General features: G+C 43.2%; 1 protein-coding gene across 1 annotated transcript in view; it reads left to right on the top strand.

Moving 5' to 3' along the window:
- Positions 1–19500, top strand: part of LOC134393271 (gastrula zinc finger protein XlCGF8.2DB-like) — a 61839-nt gene that overhangs the window by 30501 nt on the left and 11838 nt on the right. The gene's annotated exons all lie outside the window — the stretch shown is intronic.

Below are 19500 nucleotides of genomic sequence, written 5' to 3' on the forward strand. Positions count from 1 at the left end.
CAATTTTTGTCTTTAAAAGTCCACAGACTTTTATTTATATATATAGTCACGCACATTTATAATATATGCATTTGTGTGTGCACTTTTTCAGATGTATGTATATCTGCCTGTAATATACAGTAGTTTTGTGTGCATTTTCCCTTAATATGCAAATCTTGTGTGCATTTTCCCCAATATATGTTTCTTTGTGCACTTTTTTTTTTAGCAATGCACTTGCTCGTGGCATTCAGAAAAGTGCAGATTTTCGAGTCCAGTTGTGTTTGGGCTCCTGTAGATTCTACACTCTAGAAGTTTGGGGAGTAGGAATTAAGTAGGATTGTATCAAATCGCAAACTGAATTAATTTCTCAGCCAGTGTGTGTGTGTGTGTGTGTGTAATTGGCTTTCCAATGACCAGACTCAATTCAATGACCAGACTGCCTAATTCAAAAGCCCACCTGCTCACTGATGCCTCCTGCTGCTGCTGCTGTTCCTCCACCATTAACAGTAGGTAGTGGTTGAGCAGCAAATTTAAGGAAAACCTGTGAAATTTCTATTGAATGGGAGGCTTGGTCTGGCCCCACTTCCTCCATTTCTCTCCCTATGCCAGTGTCCTTCAACTGGTCCAGACCCGAGACCCACCTTGGACTATCAACCTGCAACATGGGACCCACTTTCACAATTCCACAATTGCCCATCATGGCGGAAACAGCTTTGCCATGACCACCTGGACTGATCTCGCAACCCACTTTTGGGTTGTGATCCACTGGTTGAAGACCACTGCTCTAAACAATTCAGGCATGGAGGCAGGGCCTGCTATTGCTCCTGTTGTTCCATCTGTCTTGGGAGCGCAAGTGAACATGTTTTACAGGTGTGGATCTGACTGCAGCAATTGCACACAGACACAGGAAAAGTACAGCAAAGAAGATTTATTGTCTTACATGCTCCCTCTGTCACTGAGAAGTCCCTGAATTCTGCAGCAATGGACGGTCTCCCTGACCAGGGTTCAGGGCATGCACTACAGCAACTGCATCTGCCAGTGAGATTCCAGAGACCAAGGGTTTATCTAGGCATGGTATGAATCGGCATTCTCATAGGTGTTACTGATAATTCTGGTTACATGCATAGATTATAATCCTTAACAGTTGACCAGGCCTGTCCAGGTGTCTTCACTAATTAAATGAAAGACACTGGACAGCTCCCCATCAACTCATGATGCCCTAAGCACCTTCACAAGCCAACTATGTACAATCCATCTTCTGCTCCCAAATACACCATCTCTTCTCACATTCCTCTCATCTGACTTCCTTAGTGGGCAGAATATCCTAGACCATGGGTGGGCAACTTGTGGCCCTCTAGATGTTTTTTCCTGAAACTTCCATCTGTCCTAGCCAGCATAGCCAATGGTGAGGAAGGAGGGAGTTGTAGGCCAAAGCATAGTTGTAGGCCATAAGTTACCCACCCTTGTACTAGACCAATGCCTCAGTTAGGATGGCCAGGTGTCCTCTTTTACAGTGGTAGGTGTCCTCTACCATGTGGTAGGTGTCCTCTACCACATGACAGTCCTCTATTTGAAGGACCAACTGATCTGCCCAGTTCTAATTTAAAGATAAAGAACCATCAGAATGGTTGTCCATTCCAGTCCAACACTCTAGCCACTACACCACACTGGCTCTCAATTACTTCTAAATTTGCACCCATGCCTATAAATTAACATATGCAACTATTATGCAAATCACTGTTCTCTTTTGTCCTCTGTTTCATTTGAGTTCATTTTCTTCTGTTAGACAAATGTTGAGCCAATAAACTTCTAGTGCATTCAGTTGGTTGACAATAGGGTTTCTATGAAGGAAGGGCATTAGAAACAGAATTAGAGAGAGGAAGGGGGTGCCTATTTGCCAACAATACATTTAATTCTGAAAAGGACTGTAGATTCAGTAATCCCTTGGAAATGAAAGAGAATTTATTGTGCTTGGAGAAATAGGCCTTATAATAGCCTAACTGTACACCAAAGGGCATATTTTCTAAAAAAAAAAATATTAAAAAAAATATTGGCTGACTGGTGAGAACTCCAGGCTGCTAGACTCTTTTTGCAAGGATCTGGAACTATGCTAATATTATGGCATGCAAAGATATGAAATATAGGAGTGACTGAAAAATTATCCCATCAAATGTGACTGTGAGGGGAGAAGGCAGAAGTGAGGCAGCTGTTCAGACCAAGGGGTTCTGTCTGTGAGCCACACATAATATAAGTCACTAGCTAGTAAATGGGAATTGTTAAGCATTTTAAAATATTAATAATGGAACACAGGAACATATTGTAAGCCATTCTATAAACCTTGCATGACGTATTATTAAATATGTTACCACACTGATTTTATTCTTTTTTCCTTTCATTTCTCTTTTATATACATTTCTATTCATTATGTTGTATAAAGTATAAATATATATATATATATATATATATATATATATATATATATATATGCATGAACTCTTCCAGTGACTGTTATGCTATTCATGCTGTTAAACCTTAAACGTCATTTTATATAGGTCCATATTTCTTCGGCATTGTCCACTTCACCTGGTTGTTAAGACTGAAGAAAAAGCACAGCAGGAAATGGGTGACACTTAATATCAGATTTGCTTCTCGGCAACTGCCAATGATGTTCCGAGCATTTTTCCGACATGTCACTTAAAGAAAGACAGCTTCTAATTGAATGAGCTGTGACTTGAAGTGTTTGCAGCCCTTTAATAATTCATCTAACATTGTGTGCCGTAAAATACCAGCTTAGTGGAAATGATCCAAAAGAAGAAAATCATGGGTGCTTTGTGCAGGCTGGAATAAAATGTTGCTCTTTGATTTTGTGATCAGCATCTTTTTCTTTTTTTTTTCAAATTTTAAAAAATGGCACTTGCTATCCATCAAGTTTATTCCAGAGAGTTCTACGCCACTGTAATGCCCAATTCTTTAAAATAAGAGATGGCTTTACTAATTTGATTTAATTTAATGTCATTGTGTTAGATTTTTAGCCCATCCTTTCTCTAAATGTTCAAAGAAACAAGGGATATCTTGTAATCCCCAAGTAATAAGTGATGGGAAAGCACACTTGATGAGCCAGGAATTAACTGGTTACGATACTAACAGGCACAAAAGCATATTGTCACAATATGGGATGTTGTGTACACTACCTTGGTGCAGACTAAGGCCGTAGCTAGACCTAAGGTTTATCCCAGGATTGTCCTGGGGTCAAACCTGTTCATCTAAGTGCCACACAGGGTATCCAGCGCTCAGGCAGGGATGAACCCAGGATGATCCTGGGTTAAACTTTAGGTCTAGCTACAGCCTAAGTTTGTCCATTGTCATAGAATCATAGAATAGTAGAGTTGGAAGAGGCCTACAAGTCCATCGAGTCCAACCCCCTGCTCAATGCAGGAATAACTAATAGATATAACTATTGGCATCTGTCTAGAGCAATTGTTCCAGTACATGTAGCTTTACACCAGCTTAAAAAAAAAGGTGTATGCACACTTCACAATTAAAATGAGTTAGGCTGCAGTCCTGAAAGTAAATGCCATTGACTTCAACAGGCCTTACTTCTGAGCAGACATGTGGAGGATTGCACTGCTGAAGCAGTCATTCCTTCTTCCTGAGGGATCCTAGAAACTATAACTCTGAGAGAGATCTCGAGAACATTCTCAGCACCTCACAAAACTACATTTCCCAAGATTCTTTGAATAAGCCATTTATGGAATACAACCTGGCCTGAAGTCCCATTCTGAACTCTTGGGTTCTCCAGATGACCATGCCCTCACCACCAATCATTTGGTAGTTTGCCTGCTTTTCCCCACATTCTAAAATTTTTTAATGCCTCTCCTACAGCTTAGCTACTAGCAGGAAGAGCTTCAAGCTACAATATGCTGGTATTTCCCCCCACCCCCATCCCTTTGGCCCCGCCCAACACTGTAATGTGGTCTCTGAGAGCTTTTCCCAAAATTAAATTCAGCCCTTGGGCTGAAAGCGGTGTGACACTCCTGATATATGGAGTAGGTGTTGGTGGCTAGCTATCCACTGGGTAGACGCTTTGACTCCAAGCCTGGTAAAGTTCAATTGTCATGGAAACAGCCATACAGAGAGATGAACAAATAAGAAAACAGAAAAAAAAGTGCCTGAAAAACTGGATGCATTGTTTTAAGAATGTGCTTTCCTGGACAGAGTGGATATTCCCCGAAGGAGGAGCTAAGAAATACATATTATAAATTATAAATTGATTGTATTTATACCCAGAAAAACAGGCATTGTCCCACTGATATCATAGCTAGTGATGAGTGAGGTCCCAGCATTCAGCCTCCTAATTAACTTTATTCCAGCACCACCAAGGATGATCAGGTTGAATCCAGGAACTGCGTTTAGCAAGAGGAAGGGAGCTTCCATGATATGGGCTCCACTTACAGAAGGCCCCTCCACCTTATTTTGTGGGATCCACACACACACCAAAGCTCACCCCATTCAGAAGGGTCACCTGCCTCTCTGTGTAACCTTTTCAGGGGGCTGGACAAGCTACTGTGGGAAGGAGGGGGCAGGGAAGTCCATTACCATCAGCACAATGGGTCCAATATGAAGCTGGATCCAGCACTTGGATAATTCATAGAGAAAGCACCACAGCTGATTATTTTCCGCTAAAGCTGGGAAAGATCAAACCTGGTGGACTTCCTGCCAATCCACCTTGCTTTCCCAAGGAAATTTACCTTTGGGAACAGGGAAAACTCGTAATGGGGAGAGCTGGCTGGTGACGACAGAGGCACCATCCTTAGCCTGGATACATGTGATCAGGAGCTTCCATTACCACTGGGATACATGGGAATTACACTTCCCAATGCTTTTCGAGTTCAAATGAATTTATTTATTTTCATTTATTTGACTTGCACCCCACCTTTCTACCAAGAATAGCACTCAAGGCAGCTTACAATCCCTAATAAAAGCTGATAAAAATAACAAAACATAATTAAATACAATTAAAACAATTAAAAATCATAACAATAACAGAATAAAAACAGCCTCCAGCCCAACAGTCCGACTTACACACCAAAAGCCCACTTGAATAAAGCAGTCTTTGCCTGCCGGCAGAAAGATAACAGCTAGGAAGCAAACCTAGGCTCATTTGGCTGGGAATACCACAGCCAGGGAGCAGTCACCGAGGAGGCCCTGTCTCAGTTCACCCCCAAATGCACCTCTAAAGGAAGTGGTCTTGAAAGAAGGGCCTCTCCTGAGGATTTTAAGATCTGGGCAGGCTCATATGAGAGAAGGCGGTCTTTCAGGTAGCCTGGTCCCAATCCATATAGGGCTTCCTTTTCAGCAAGGAATCACTGGAAATTACCATTCCCTTACATCCCAGCAGTAATGGATACTGCTTTAATGTGGTTGAGGAGTAACCACTTGTATTCCTTCATTACAAGCAACTCTATTCCGAACTAGTCACAGCTTGGCTCTGGCTTCATGGAGATCATTTTCAGTGGCCACTTACGCATTGCCAAAAATGAGAATGCAGCATCAAACGAAGAGGATAAAAGAGGGCACCTATTTGATATATATTTTTCATATGCTAATTTATATATACAGATGCAAATATAGGGTGAAATTCATTATAATTTTAATTAAAGTACAGTACCTCTCAACATAGTGGGGAAGAGCGTGACCAGATAACCCATGTACCTTTCCAGATGCTAACTGGTTTTATGGGCAACTTCCCAAGGCCCTTTCAAGGGTCTCCATTCTTCAGGATTTTTACCTTTAAACTGGACTTGGATGAGACAGCCCTTCAACTAAAAGGCTGTCCTCTATAAAGCAGGCCACCCTGCTTTCAGTGAAACAGAAAAGCAAAGCTTCTCCTGAGAAAACAGGGCTCAGGAGAGGAAACCACCCATGTAGGGCTGATGTTATCTAATGCTCACGTGGTAAAAGCTTAAGAATCTTAAACACCATAGAAAGTAAAAACCGTCATCCAGCACACACATGGAAAAAACTTGAAAACAACTTTAAAAACCACAGGCAATAAAATCCGTCATCCAGTTCACAAATGGTAAAACCTTAAAAACTTTAAAAACCATAGACAATAAAAACAACAACAACCCATCATCAAATGCACACTTGGTAAAACCTTAGAAATGACTTTAAAAACCATAGCAACCATTTTAAAAGCCAAGCTTAAAAGATGGACCCTGACCCCCTTCCTGAATGCAAGGTGGGGTGACCAGCCTCAAGTCCAGAGGGAGCGTGTTCCAGAGGTTAGGAGCCACACAGGAGAAAGCCCTTTGTGGTATGCCCAACAAGCAGGCCTTTGAAAGCGAGGGTGTCTTCAAAAGGGCCTCTCATGTTTATCTCAATAATCGAGAAGGTTCATACTGAGATAGGCAATTCCTCCCATAGCCAGTCACCTAAGCTCTTTAGAGCTTTAAAAGTTACAACCAACACCTTGAATTCAGCCTGGAAAACAACTGGCAACCAGTGCCAGTGGAGAACTGTTGCCAGGGCAGGTAAAATTAATCCTTGTTCCCACTCTAAAGCCATGAAAATTTAAGTGGTTTGGGCCTGATAGAAGTTTAGTGTGTGTAGATAGGCCCCCTGTGGATGGCACTATATTCAATGCTTTTATACTGCATTTTGTATTTGTGCTTTTAACCTGTTGGTTGTTTTATTATGTTTTTAATTTTTGTGAACCGCCCAGAGAGCTTCGGCTATTGGGCGGTATAAAAACGTAATAAATAAATAAATCTATATAAATAAAAATGAAAAAGACCGTTCGTTACTGTCGTTACATCTCCGAAAGTTCTTCACCGATTGCTTTGAAATTTTGACACAGCGTTGCGTTCGAATACGTGAGCGTTGTTATGTAACTATGTTCTCTATGGGGTCAAAGGTTTGTCTTAAAATCGAAGAAATAGGCCTCCTCAAAACCAGTCCTGCTGATCATTGTGACATCACCAACCAGTAGGCCAATCCGCTGCCTCTGCCTCTGCCAGGAGTTTCCACTAACCTCATCACCGTAAAAACATCCTTTTTAAAAAACCAAACAGTAGGCCAATCCACTGCCTCTGCCTCCTCTCCTATTTGCATGTTCTCTCACAATTGGCAGAGTAAATATAGATGTCACACCTGTGACAGTTACACGTTCTGAAGAAAGGTAACTGCCAGGAGTTTCCACTAACCTCCTCACCGTAAAAACATCCTTTTTAAAAAACCAAACAGCAGGCCAATCCACTGCCTCTGCCTCCTCTCCTATTTGCATGTTCTCTCACAATTGGCTGAGTGAATATAGATGTCACACCTGTGACAGTTACACGTTCTGAAGAAAGGTAACTGACAGGAGTTTCCACTAACCTCCTCACCGTAAAAATATCCTTTTTAAAAAACCAAACAGTAGGCCAATCCACTGCCTCTGCCTCCTCTCCTATTTGCATGTTCTCTCACAAAACTTTGCAATGGCACGCAGCTTGCAGTAAAAAAATTACTGAGCAACGTCATAGAAGGAACAATCTTGACAGGACCTTTCAAAGGTGAAGATGTCCTCATTCCTTGCATTCCTATGATTCCAACAGATATGCCATTTCAATTTAAGAGATTGCAATTCCCAATTCGATTGGCGTTTGCAATCACCATCAACAAAGCTCAGAGCCAATCTTTAGAATTGTGCGGTTTAGATCTAGACACAGATTGCTTCTCACATGGACTTATATGTTGCGTGTTCTAGAGTCGGCAAACCAGACAATCTCTATATCTACACAGACAATGGAACAACTAAAAATATTGTATATCCACAAGCATTGTGAAATTAAACATATTAGAAACATCCGCTTTGTCTTTTCTTTCTTTTCAATTTAACCAGACTGAGCCACAGCAACGCGTGGCAGGGTACAGCTAGTAATAAATAAAAATTCAGAGCGAAATGCTAAAAATATGCTTTGTATTATCTGTATCAGGAGAGTGAAAAAGATTTCACAATAGAAAGTGGATTTTGATAAAAGGTTGTGATTCTTAACTACAGTGTTCTCAATAAAGCTCTTCGTATAAGAAGGATAACACTTCAGGAGAAATAGAAAAATTATGCTTCAAGTGATACTTACCCATTGTGTGTAGCAATAATTTGGACATGGTTCTATTCTCCTCATATTCGAAAATGAATAAAAAAGAATTAGCTGCTTTAGTAACTCAGGATGCTAATTGGCTGTTTGGAAATCGCGGCATTAAGCTACTTTGCAGAAATGCATTTATTTTACCCCGATAGTCATACAATTAGGGATGGAGGAACAAGGCTTCTGCACTGAGGGGATGGGGGTGGAGATGAAGGACGCAATCTGTTAATGCAAATTTCAAAGCAAATGCAATTCTCCATGTAGCAGGTTGGAGAGTGTTGCTGTAGCTAGGAGAGAGTGGGTTATGATATGTCTGCTGTGTAGATAAAAAGCCATGATCTTGATTCAGTCCAGAGGCAATTGATTTGAATTTCTGGAAAAGTTGGAATTCAGCAGGTTTCATGCTGGTCTCTCCATTCGAACTTCTTTCTTTCAAGAATGGCCACTTTAAGTATGTCCTGGGAGGTTGAATGTTTTCCCATTTGTATCCATGTTTTCCTCTCAATGAACTGATGGAACCAGAACACACACACATACACACACACACTTGTGTGTGTGAGAGAGGGGGGGTAGAGAGAGAGAGTTTATGATCTGAACTACTGCTATGCAAAATGCCCCCTTTCTCTACAAGCTTGGCACTTGTTGGAGATCAATGCGGTCCTGATAGACAGGATCCGATAAGCTTTTGATAGACAGTATCTTTTTGAAGTTCTTGTCCTGTGTCACTCCTGCCTGTCAGAGAGCTGAAAGAGACAGATGATGTTTGACCACAAAAGAGCAAAACAGTTATTTTCAGTATAAAGTATGTCATACATAGAAACCAAGTTTTCATAAACTAGCCCCTGTAATGTTTAGGTCCATCCATAACCTAAGACGACTGGCATACAATGAGGACTGGCATCAAACGTAGCTTTAATCTGCAGAGTGACTCAACCATTTAAACCGTAGTTTCAAACTTTCCTCTGCTCCAACAGCCTGATGTGAACCTTCGGGGCATGTCCTCAGATTACCATTTCCTTAATGTTGTTAATTAAGGAAACATCTCTAAATCTAAGCACTTCAATAAGGAGGCAGACGAGACTAAAGGAACTGCATTGATGTGCATTTGTCTTTAATAACAGGAAATCATTTGTCTGAATTGGAAGGTTTCTTCTACAGACTGAGCACTATTGTCATTAGGGCTATGAAGGTCAGGGGCAGACCATGGCCACCATCCAGCAGAGATAGGCATGCTTCAGCGCCACAGATTATGATGGGGTTTTAGCATGCATAACTATTCAACCGTGCGTGTTTACTCAGAAATAAGTCCCACTGTGTTGAATGAGACTTACTCCTAGGTGATTGCATTTGGGCCCTTGCTTCCAAGGTAGCTTCATCTGAAGTTATTCATCTCGTGTCATGATGTACGTCCTGTTTTACAGATTAAAACCCAAAGCCATAGGAGACAAGTCTCTTCCTCAAGGATCTTACAGTCAAAATAAATGTTGACAGAGGGAGATAGAAGAGGGAGGCAGAAAGGGGAAAAGAAAGAGAGATGGGTGACAAGAGATTATTATGCACAAATGAAACATTACGTTAAATACGTCGTGTGCAGCTGGCCCAATATGGACGAGGAGATAGGGGAGATTTAAACCTCCTCCCCAACACTCATGTAGGGAAAGTTTAAACCTCCCCCGCACCCGCAACACAAGCCACTTTTCTAAACTTTGCCTCACACACACACACACACACACACACACACACACAGGGCTAAAGAAAAAAGGAAAAGGTCTGCATTGGCACCAATGGAGTTCTTTTTCTTCTTTTCTTTTCCTTTCTTTTTTAGGTCCCAAGAGGTCTCAGAGGGAAGATCGTGTTTCCTTACCGTCACTTCTCCACCCACGCTTCTGTCCTTCATTACTTCCTTTTTCCTCTGAGAGAAGAAAGAGGAAGTAAACAAAGACCACGTGACCCATTCAGGGGCCGTTTTTATTGTGCCACTTTTCCTGCACACATCAGGAGTTTGTGGCACATTCTGGGTTTGTTTGTTTTTAAAGTCGGATTAAAAGGGGTCTATTTTGCACCAGAAAAACAAGCAGAACAAGTGGGAGGTGTGTGGGAGGCTGACAAAGTCATCTAAAGGACACACAAACACCTGTAAGTGGGCAGTAGCAAGCCTGCAATGAAACACTCACCTGATGATGCCCTAAGGGGCTAACCCAGAGAATTAATGGAAAACAAAGATCTTGGTTCAGAGTCTGAAAAGAAACTGAGAGGAATGCTGGCACCAGGCTTCAGGGGATCTCCAAGGGCCTACACACCGCCTCGGTGTGTCCCCTGCCCACAGTAAACTTACCAGGTGGTGGCCAAGCAGGGACCATTTTCTGTCATTGATTTATTTATTTGTACATTTTGCTTGGATAGTGCTTTGCTATATGTTGCCTTTAAAATGGATAACAGTGACTGGCATCAGTCCCAGTGAGACCTCCAGGGCCTGCCCACCCCAGACATTTGCCCCAACATGCCAGGTGGTGAGGGCGGGCCTGGTTCAGAGACAAAAGTGGGGGTGGGGGTGGATGGAGATGTAGAACCAACCAAGTGTTCTAGGAGGGAGTCATATCCATGAGGGCCAGCAAGGGAAGTAAAACATTAGCTAACCTACCATTGAATATTTTATGCTATAGATCTGTTACACGATTTGCTTCCAGCTCAAGAAATACTTCTGCCAATTTCTTCAACAGCAGCAAAAAAATACATTCAAAATCAGGCTTATTAAATCCCTCTTGGCATTATACACATTTTCAAATGCACATTTTGAAATTTGATTCTTCAGTTTGGGAGAAGGAAAATCTTTGAAACAAAAGGGATCAAACAGCTTCCCAAAACTACACAAGGAAAAAACCACCCTAGAACAGCTGGCTAGTGTTACCTTTATTCAAGACGCATTTCAAGGACCGCCCCCCACCCTCCCTCTCCCAGGGAAAGTTATCTTTAACCTTCTGAAATTAACAAATAAAAAATCAATACATCAACAAGTTTATTTTTAAGCATTTCTATATGTCTATGAGACTAATCATAATACTTAGAAGAACAAATAGCTTACTAACATCTCCTAATATTCATGATATTGTCTGTACATGGGATACTATGAGGTATTAGAATCATGAGTTGGTAAATTGAACTGCGTAACAGCAAGGAATGCCATCACCGTTAGAGTGGTTAATAGGGCTTTAAAGGCCCTCATCACGGGAATGGGTGGGTGGGAGAGAAATGCAGTTTCCCCAAGGCTGGGGAAGTTGCATATAAAGGGCTCAAGTCGGGGCAGAACCATGCCGGACTACTTGTGAAGGCTCGAGAGCAGTGAAGCATGGGCCCAGGTGGGGTTTTGCCCCAACACTAGGTTGAATACACAGGGATTAAAACACAGACTTTCAAGAACTAAGCACTCAAGGGCCCTTTCTACACCTAAGTATTATCCCATGAAAACGGAGGGATCATCCCTGCCTGCTCCCAGGATCCCCTGTGTGTCATTTGGATGCACAGGGATGATCCAGGGACAATCCCGGGGGAAAAGGCAAGTGTAGAAATGGCCAAAGTCTTCTATCCGGAAGGGCAAATCCATTAGTTTTTGGTTTCTCACACATCCGGCTTTCTAAAATTTCAGCTTGTTTTTATCCCAAATATGAAGAACTTTGCAAATTTTAGTACGCTCTTATCAAAAACAAACTGAAATTAAATTCTCACCTAGGTGTAATCTCTGTTTCAAAATATCCCTCTTTCATTCCAATTCAAAGGCTAGAGGGCAATCTTGCTTCTTGAACAAGGAGCTGCTATGATGTGAATCCTGTTGCATCTCTTCAACTGTCTGTAAAAAACAATTAACAAAAGTTGAGGGGTTTTTTAATGCTATGATTCTCAAGACTACACTTCTACCGTAGCACTTCAAAGCTAACACCCTCTACACATTCAATATAATCTGCTCTATACTGCATGACTGTGTGTACTTCACAAAGCATGAACTTTGCATGTAGATGAGCCCAGATATTATTATTATTATTATTATTATTATTATTATTATTATTATTATTATTTGCATTTATATCCTGCCTTTTTTCCTCGAAGGAACCCTAAGGTGGTGTACATAATCCCTCCTTCTCTCCATTTTATCCTCACAACAACAACCCTGTGGGGTAGGCTGGGCTGAGAACCTGTGACTGGCCCAAAGTCACCCAGTGGGCTTCCATGGCCGAGTGGGGACTAGAACCGGATCTCCCAACTCCCAGTCCAACACTCTAGTCACTACACCACACTGGCTCTCTATTTAACTACTAGCATCTCCTTTTGAGGCTGTAATGTTACGTACATTTGCCTGGAAGTAAGCGCCATTGAACACAGTGAGTCTTACTTCTGAGTAAACATACACAATATTTAAGGATGTACAAGAATTTTGTTTCCCCCCGCAAAACATACAAACCTGTGCTGTTTGCAACCTCATGCCATGAGCACAAGAATGTGTCACATTCGATTTGCACAACTGTCCCAATACAATTTGTAGCATTTTCTAAGTGCACAAATTTCCAAATGAGCCCCACTTAAGTCTATGGGAGAAATTTGCATAACTTTGGTATTGGCACAGATTGGGGAATTTTTCTGCAACTTTCACATTCGATTGCTGTTCATTTTGCATGATTTTCCCGTTCGTGCAAAACAAGCAGCGTTCGCAAACATAAATCGGGTGTGGCGGGGGGCAAGCTTGTTTTCAAAGAACCTTGGTGAATCGAACATCGCTTGTTCACCCATCTCTAACAGGACTGCACCACGCATAACGCGGGCAGCAAGATTTGGGGGAAGGGGGTGTAGGGGAAGCAGTGGAGGCTAATTGCTCCAATTTCATTGGGGCTGTGAATCCATTCTGGGTTTCAATCAGAACCAGACAGAACTCCAAAGGAGCTATCCAAGATACTGAATCCATTTGAGATGGAGTCCAGCACCTTGGATAGTCCCTTTAAAGTCCTGGCTGGTTCTGACTAGAACCCAGAATAGCTTCACACCCCCAACCGAAATCAGAGCCTCCACTGGGGGAAACCCTGTCTGGCATTTCTGTGCAGAGGAGACGATACTAGGCTCAGGGAAACAATGGTTTTGCTCAATATAGCATAGCTTCGTATGCCAAAGCTCACTATGAACTGGCAAAGAACCCAGATCTAATTCCAAAAAGTCCTCTAACCGCTTACAAAGTCTCTCAGTGATTCAGAAATAGGAACAATAACTCAAAAGCCTAAAAGCTTTAGAACTAAGGCTCATGACAAAGCCAACATTCCAGTCCGACGGTAACACATTAAGCTCCCTATAACAACTACATGCTACTAAAGGGGAAAGAAGAAGAAAAGGCTCCCAGGTTTACACAAGTTCGCTCTCAGGAACTCACGTGCCTCCTCATCTAACATCTTCATCCACGGGAAGATAATTTAACCTGAAAGTCAGACTACAAATCCTTTAAATAAATAAATAATTCTCTTAAATATCTTTCTCTATGGAGAAAAATCATGTTTACTGTCCTTACAGTTTACTGCGCTTAACCAAATTTCTGCCTTGTGTCACACATTTTAGAGTAAGAAGGAATGTGGAATTTGCCAGGAAGGGGGTGGCCTTAGCTAGACCTACCTGATAGTCCACAATGGAGGAGGGAAGATCTCGCGTTGCGATTAACGCGAGATTCCTTCTCTGTTTACACGTGAGGCATGACGATCTCAGGAAGAGAGGCATCGCGCCCGCCTTTTTAAAATTATTTTTAAAGAAGACGGAACGCACGAACGCTCATGCACTGAAGGTAGGTTTTTTTAAATTTAACTTAATTTCCCCACTCACCCCACCCTTACCCCGATGTGCACAGCTCCCGGCTCTGCACGAGGAATTGCACGGAGCCAGGTCAAACCGTGGCAATGGACCATAGGTTCGGTGGTCTTGGGCTCAGCCTGAGACCACGGAAAAATCAGGCCCAAAGGGGAGGGCTCTATCCCAGGGCAGGGGAGGGATAATCCCTCCCTGATCCCAGGATCCCCTGTGTGTCATGTGGACACACAGGGACGATCCCAGGGTTCGCCCCGTGATAAAGCCCGATCTAGCTAAGGCTGATGTTAGCAACCGCCCAGCCATTTTTGAGAGCTTTTGGATGCAAGGCAGGTTTCCCCAGGACTTATGGGACCACCACTTCTTTTAAGACCGCTGGGACCAGTGCCTCTCTCAAAGAGGCATTTCCTACCTCCTGGATCAGCCCCTCTCTACTCAGTGTGAAGAGCAGCAAGGGAGCAAGTCTACACATAGTAGGCCAGTAGGATGGTGACATATGAATCACCAAAAATGAGGACTCACATCACCAAAAGAGAGGACAAAAGAGGAACACAATTTGCATAAGATTTGTTTATGCTAATTTATAGGCATGCATGCAAATTTAGAAATTTTTATTTATTTATTTATTTATTTATCTATTGCATTTCTATACCGCCCACTAGCCGGAGCTCTCTGTACTTAAATAGAAATAAAGTACATCTTTATTTCTAGAAATAAAGTACATCTTACCATAGCCTGCTGACCAGGTGCATTTGATGGGTAGCTCAAGGCCCAGCTATTTCTCTTGATGGCTCTTCATCTTTAAACTGATCTTGGACTGGACTGCCATTCAAATGGAGGACAGTCGTCTGGCATCCCTTCATCCAGGGACACGTGGCCACTTTAGTTCAAGCACCTCGGCCACATCAACAGGCCTCAACAACTGGAACTCATCCAATAAAGCCTTTGTTATGAGCCTAATTGCTGCACAGGAGAAGTTTTAAACCCCATGGAAGGCTGGTGGCTCCAATGTCAGTGCAGCGGAGTTTCCATTCTGGATTTTCGTTACAACCGGCTAGAAGTCTAAAGGAGCTATCCAAGGTGCTGAAGCCTATCCTCAAAATGGGTCCAGTCCTTGTTTAGCTCCTTTAGACATCTGGCTGGTGGTAGCTAAAAACCAGAATGGAATCTCCAACCCACTGAAATTATACCCATCAGCCTCCCTTATTGCTCCCTTTCTGTCTGGCCGTTTCTACACCAGCCCAATCATCCAGGCTGGTCACAGCTGAGTCCCTACACATCCAAATGATGCACAGGGACTCCTGCGGGCAGGGGGATGGGCACAGGTTTTCCCAGGGATAAAAAAAACCCTGGGAAAACCAATTCTTTCCACGGTCTGGGGTTCTTCCTGAGACCGCGGGAGGTGTAGGCACCCATCCTGGCTTCTTCCATACTCCCCTCAAATAGTGGGAGTCAGCAGAGGGAAGGATCCAAGCCGGGGGCAGTCCACGGACATTGGGGGGCAGGGTCTGTGCTTTTTTTTAAAAAAAAATGTTTCACTGGAACACAGGTACGCTCCTGCTCCTATTCCTTTTTAAAAAATGGCAGCAGTGACAGGCATTACGTCCCTCTTCATTTCCAGGACGTCGCCCAGCCATTTCAATGCAGGGCAACAATCATGGGAGCCAGGAATCATGGGAGCCAGGAAACACGGGAGCCAGGAAACATGGGAGCCAGGAATCATGGCCCATGATTCATGGGAGCCAGGAATCACGGGAGCCAGGAATCAAAGGATCATCTCCCCTGCATCCCTCTTTCCCCTGTAGGTGGAGAAAGGGCTGCCTGCCATTCAGGGTGTGGGCGATAATGGGCATGGTAGACATCCATCTCTAGCCCCCCCCCCACATCTCATCAACAATTTAACAACACAATTGCAAGGCTCTTTTAATACAATCATCAGTCCCAACAGGTTTTCTAACCAGTTTACGTTTTATAGAGTTTTCCGACGACTGGCTAGAGCCATTACACCAACATAAATATATTCATTGGCAAGCGATTGTAAGTGAAAATGAAATATGGACATTTCCTTTGGTCAAGTGACTGGAAAACATCGATGTTCAAACTCTTCTGAGAAGAGAATGTTGCTAGCCTTTAGTGATCATGAGAGGTATCAGGCGCTAAAGGATGCAAATACTCTGGCGTGTGGCTGGGTCTGCTTTGCAAAGACTGCTTAATTGCAGCACTTTCTGAATGGCAATGTGATTATTCAGATGCTAGATAATGACTCATGTAGCAAGTAACACATTTGTTTTTGTTTATTTGTTTCTTTTATTTGCCAGATTTAATCATTTTCGAGGTAGCAAACATGGGGTTTCATGTGTTTGGTCAAAAAGGTACTCAGTTTGAAATGCAGGCTATGTACAATTATGTGAAACCTCCGCATCTTGGACCCTGGACTACAGAGACAGGGAAAAGGCTATGGAGGCCTGCCCCCTAAGGGATATTCCAGACCCCCTACCCTGAATTTTCACCTTCCATTTAAAAAGTAACCTTCTACGCCAACCTTCCCCAAACTGGTGTCCTCCAGATGTAGTCCAACTCCCATCATTCCCACCAACAGGGCCAGTTTGGGCAAGGCTGCTCTAGCCTTCTCACCTGTATGGGGCAACTTTCTCCCCCTTCCCAATATATTTCCATACACATTTGCCTACCTGTATTTATGTTCTGGCAGTTGTGGAATCATTCCCTTCCCCCTCTCCACAACATTTCTGGCCAAGGGTCTTTCTGGGCCCAGGGCAGAAAATGGCATGCTGGATTCTGCCTGCATTCACCCCACAGCTTGTCCAGACAGGGATACGTTCTGGGCCCTGGCAGTTGAAGAGAATCTGCCCCATTCCAAGTTGAAGTGGAGGCAGCGTCTCCTTACACAAAGGTAAATAAAAAGATCATGCATAGCGCCACTATGTTGGATTAGAGAAACATTTAATTTGGCCCTTAAGGTCTAAGTCAGGGGTGGGGATCCTCAGACCTGGGACCAAATCCATCCCTCATGGGGTCCCAATCTTCCCCAGATAGCAACACTCCCTTCCCCTGGTCCCACTGCCTTCCGCACAACAGCATTTGTGCTGTTTTCCCCCTTTCCAAAAGGTTGCAATGCCTCTCCTAAGGCTCAGCTACTGCCAGTAAGAGCTTTAAGCTACAATCTGCTGGTATTTGGAGCCATGACCCCTTTGCCTTTGGCCCTGCCCATCACTGGCATGTGGCACCCAAGGCCTTCTCTAAAACTGAATTCAGCTCTTGAATTCAGCCCTTGGATCTGCCACTCTTCTATGTCTCTTTCTCCTTACACCTATAATGACTGGTCTCAAACCTATTTGGGCCATTAGGCACATTTGGAATTTTGAAAAATTGTCACGGGTGCTATCACAAAATGGCTACCATGGGAATTGCCTATTCACAAAATAGCTGCCATGGAGCGCACAGGCAGTCACAAAAGAGCCATTTCGCGGAAAGCCAAACAGGTGAGGTGAGATTCAAAGCAAGCAACTTGCCCAAGAACCTAAACGTAAAGGTGGGATCTCTGAACCTCAAAACACAAAACTACAACTGTCTCTCTCTCAGGATCACTCCCCCAACTCTCTCTCTCTCTCTCTCTCTCTCTCTCTCTCTCTCTCTCTCAGGATCAGTCCCCCAACTCTCCCTTTCTCTCTCTCTCTCTCTGTCTGTCATCTTACACCCCCAGCACACAAGGTTAACACAACCACTTGCTGATTTTTCAGGATTGCCCTCCCCTGCTCCCCACACAACATTCTCTGTTACACACCCAATAATGCACGTTTTACATGAATTCAACATGCTGTCATGACACTGTGTGTCATGTGTGTGTGCATGTGTGTTTTTGCTTTGGCCTTAAGTCATTGGCTATCAGCAGCAGGGGTAGAGAGGAAACACACCTTTAGGCCACATCACATGTTGTGTAAAACTATACGTTCCTTGGAAGGCCAGGAAAGAGCCACGGAGCATTTGCCTCCTTTCACTTGATCTGAAGGGAGCTGGCATATTGGCTGCAGCCTCTTGCATGAAGTCATCATTTCAATTACACATTCATTCCCCTGAAGACCCAAGCCTGAGCTCTTTGGGAGGCAGCCTGAACACAAAGCAAACACAGAGCCCATCATCACTACACTTTGAGGTGGTAACTGTGAAACCTTCTGCACAAATGCAAAGCATTTCGTTCCCCTTTTGCTGCTGTATTTATTGAGAAACATCAAAACATGTCAGTCAAAGCAGTAAATGCCATTTACAGAATTACTAGGATTTTATTTTATTTTATTATGTTCTGTTCAGCAAAGAGGATTAATTTCTCTCTCGCTCTCTTGCTCACTTTCCACTCGGGAAATAATTCATGGGAAGCTGAGCAACTTTTGCTCTTCACTGTTTCATTTACCCAGAGAAAGGTATCTCTGCTTTCATTAGAGAATCTTGCCAGATGACTTGTGTGCAAGTTATCCAAATAATTCTTCGTTCTTTGAAAACCCACATCTTCCCGCTTAATGCAAGAATATACCCTTAGGCTGAGATCACCTTCAGAGGCCCTGTTATGTGTCCCACCACCACCAAATGAGATTTAGTTGGTGGGAACACAACACAGGCCTTTTCAGAAGCCAAACCCAGTTATGGAGTTCCCTCCCAAAGAAGGCAAGACCAGCCCCACCCTGATGGCATTTAGGTTGACAGTGAAAACATTCTTAGGCTAGATCTACAACAAGCAGGAATGCTGGGAACGCTGGGAACGTCATATATCTTGACTTCAGCAAAGCTTTTGACAAAGTACCACATGACATTCTGATTAACAAACTAGCTAAAAGTGGGCTAGATGGAACAACTATTCGGTGGATTCACAGTTGGCTACAGAATCGGACTCAAAGAGTACTTATCAATGGAACCCTCTCAAACTGGGGAGAGGTAACGAGTGGGGTACCGCAGGGCTCAGTCCTGGGCCCAGTGCTCTTCAACATTTTTATTAATGATTTGGACGAGGAGATGCAGGGAACGCTGATCAAATTTGCAGATGACACAAAATTGGGTGGGATAGCTAATACCCTGGAAGACAGAAACGAACTTCAAAGTGATCTTGATAGGCTGGAGTGCTGGGCTGAAAACAACAGGATGAAATTTAATAGGGATAAATGCCAAGTTCTACATTTAGGAAATAGAAACCAAAGGCACAGTTACAAGATGGGGGATACTTGGCTAAGCAATACTACAAATGAGAAGGATCTTGGAATTGTTGTGGATCGCAAGCTGAATATGAGCCAACAGTGCAATATGGCTGCAAGAAAGGCAAATGCTATTTTGGGCTGCATTAATAGAAGTATAGCTTCCAAATCACGTGAGGTACTGGTTCCTCTCTATTCGGCCTTGGTTAGGCCTCATCTAGAGTATTGCGTCCAGTTCTGGGCTCCACAATTCAAGAAGGACGTAGACAACCTGGAGCGTGTTCAGAGGTGGGCAACCAGGATGATCAGGGGTCTGGAAACAAAGCCCTATGAAGAGAGACTGAAAGAACTGGGCATGTTTAGCC

This window comes from Elgaria multicarinata, chromosome 2, assembly GCF_023053635.1.
Source record: "Elgaria multicarinata webbii isolate HBS135686 ecotype San Diego chromosome 2, rElgMul1.1.pri, whole genome shotgun sequence".
Classification (NCBI taxonomy): Eukaryota; Metazoa; Chordata; class Lepidosauria; order Squamata; family Anguidae; genus Elgaria; species Elgaria multicarinata.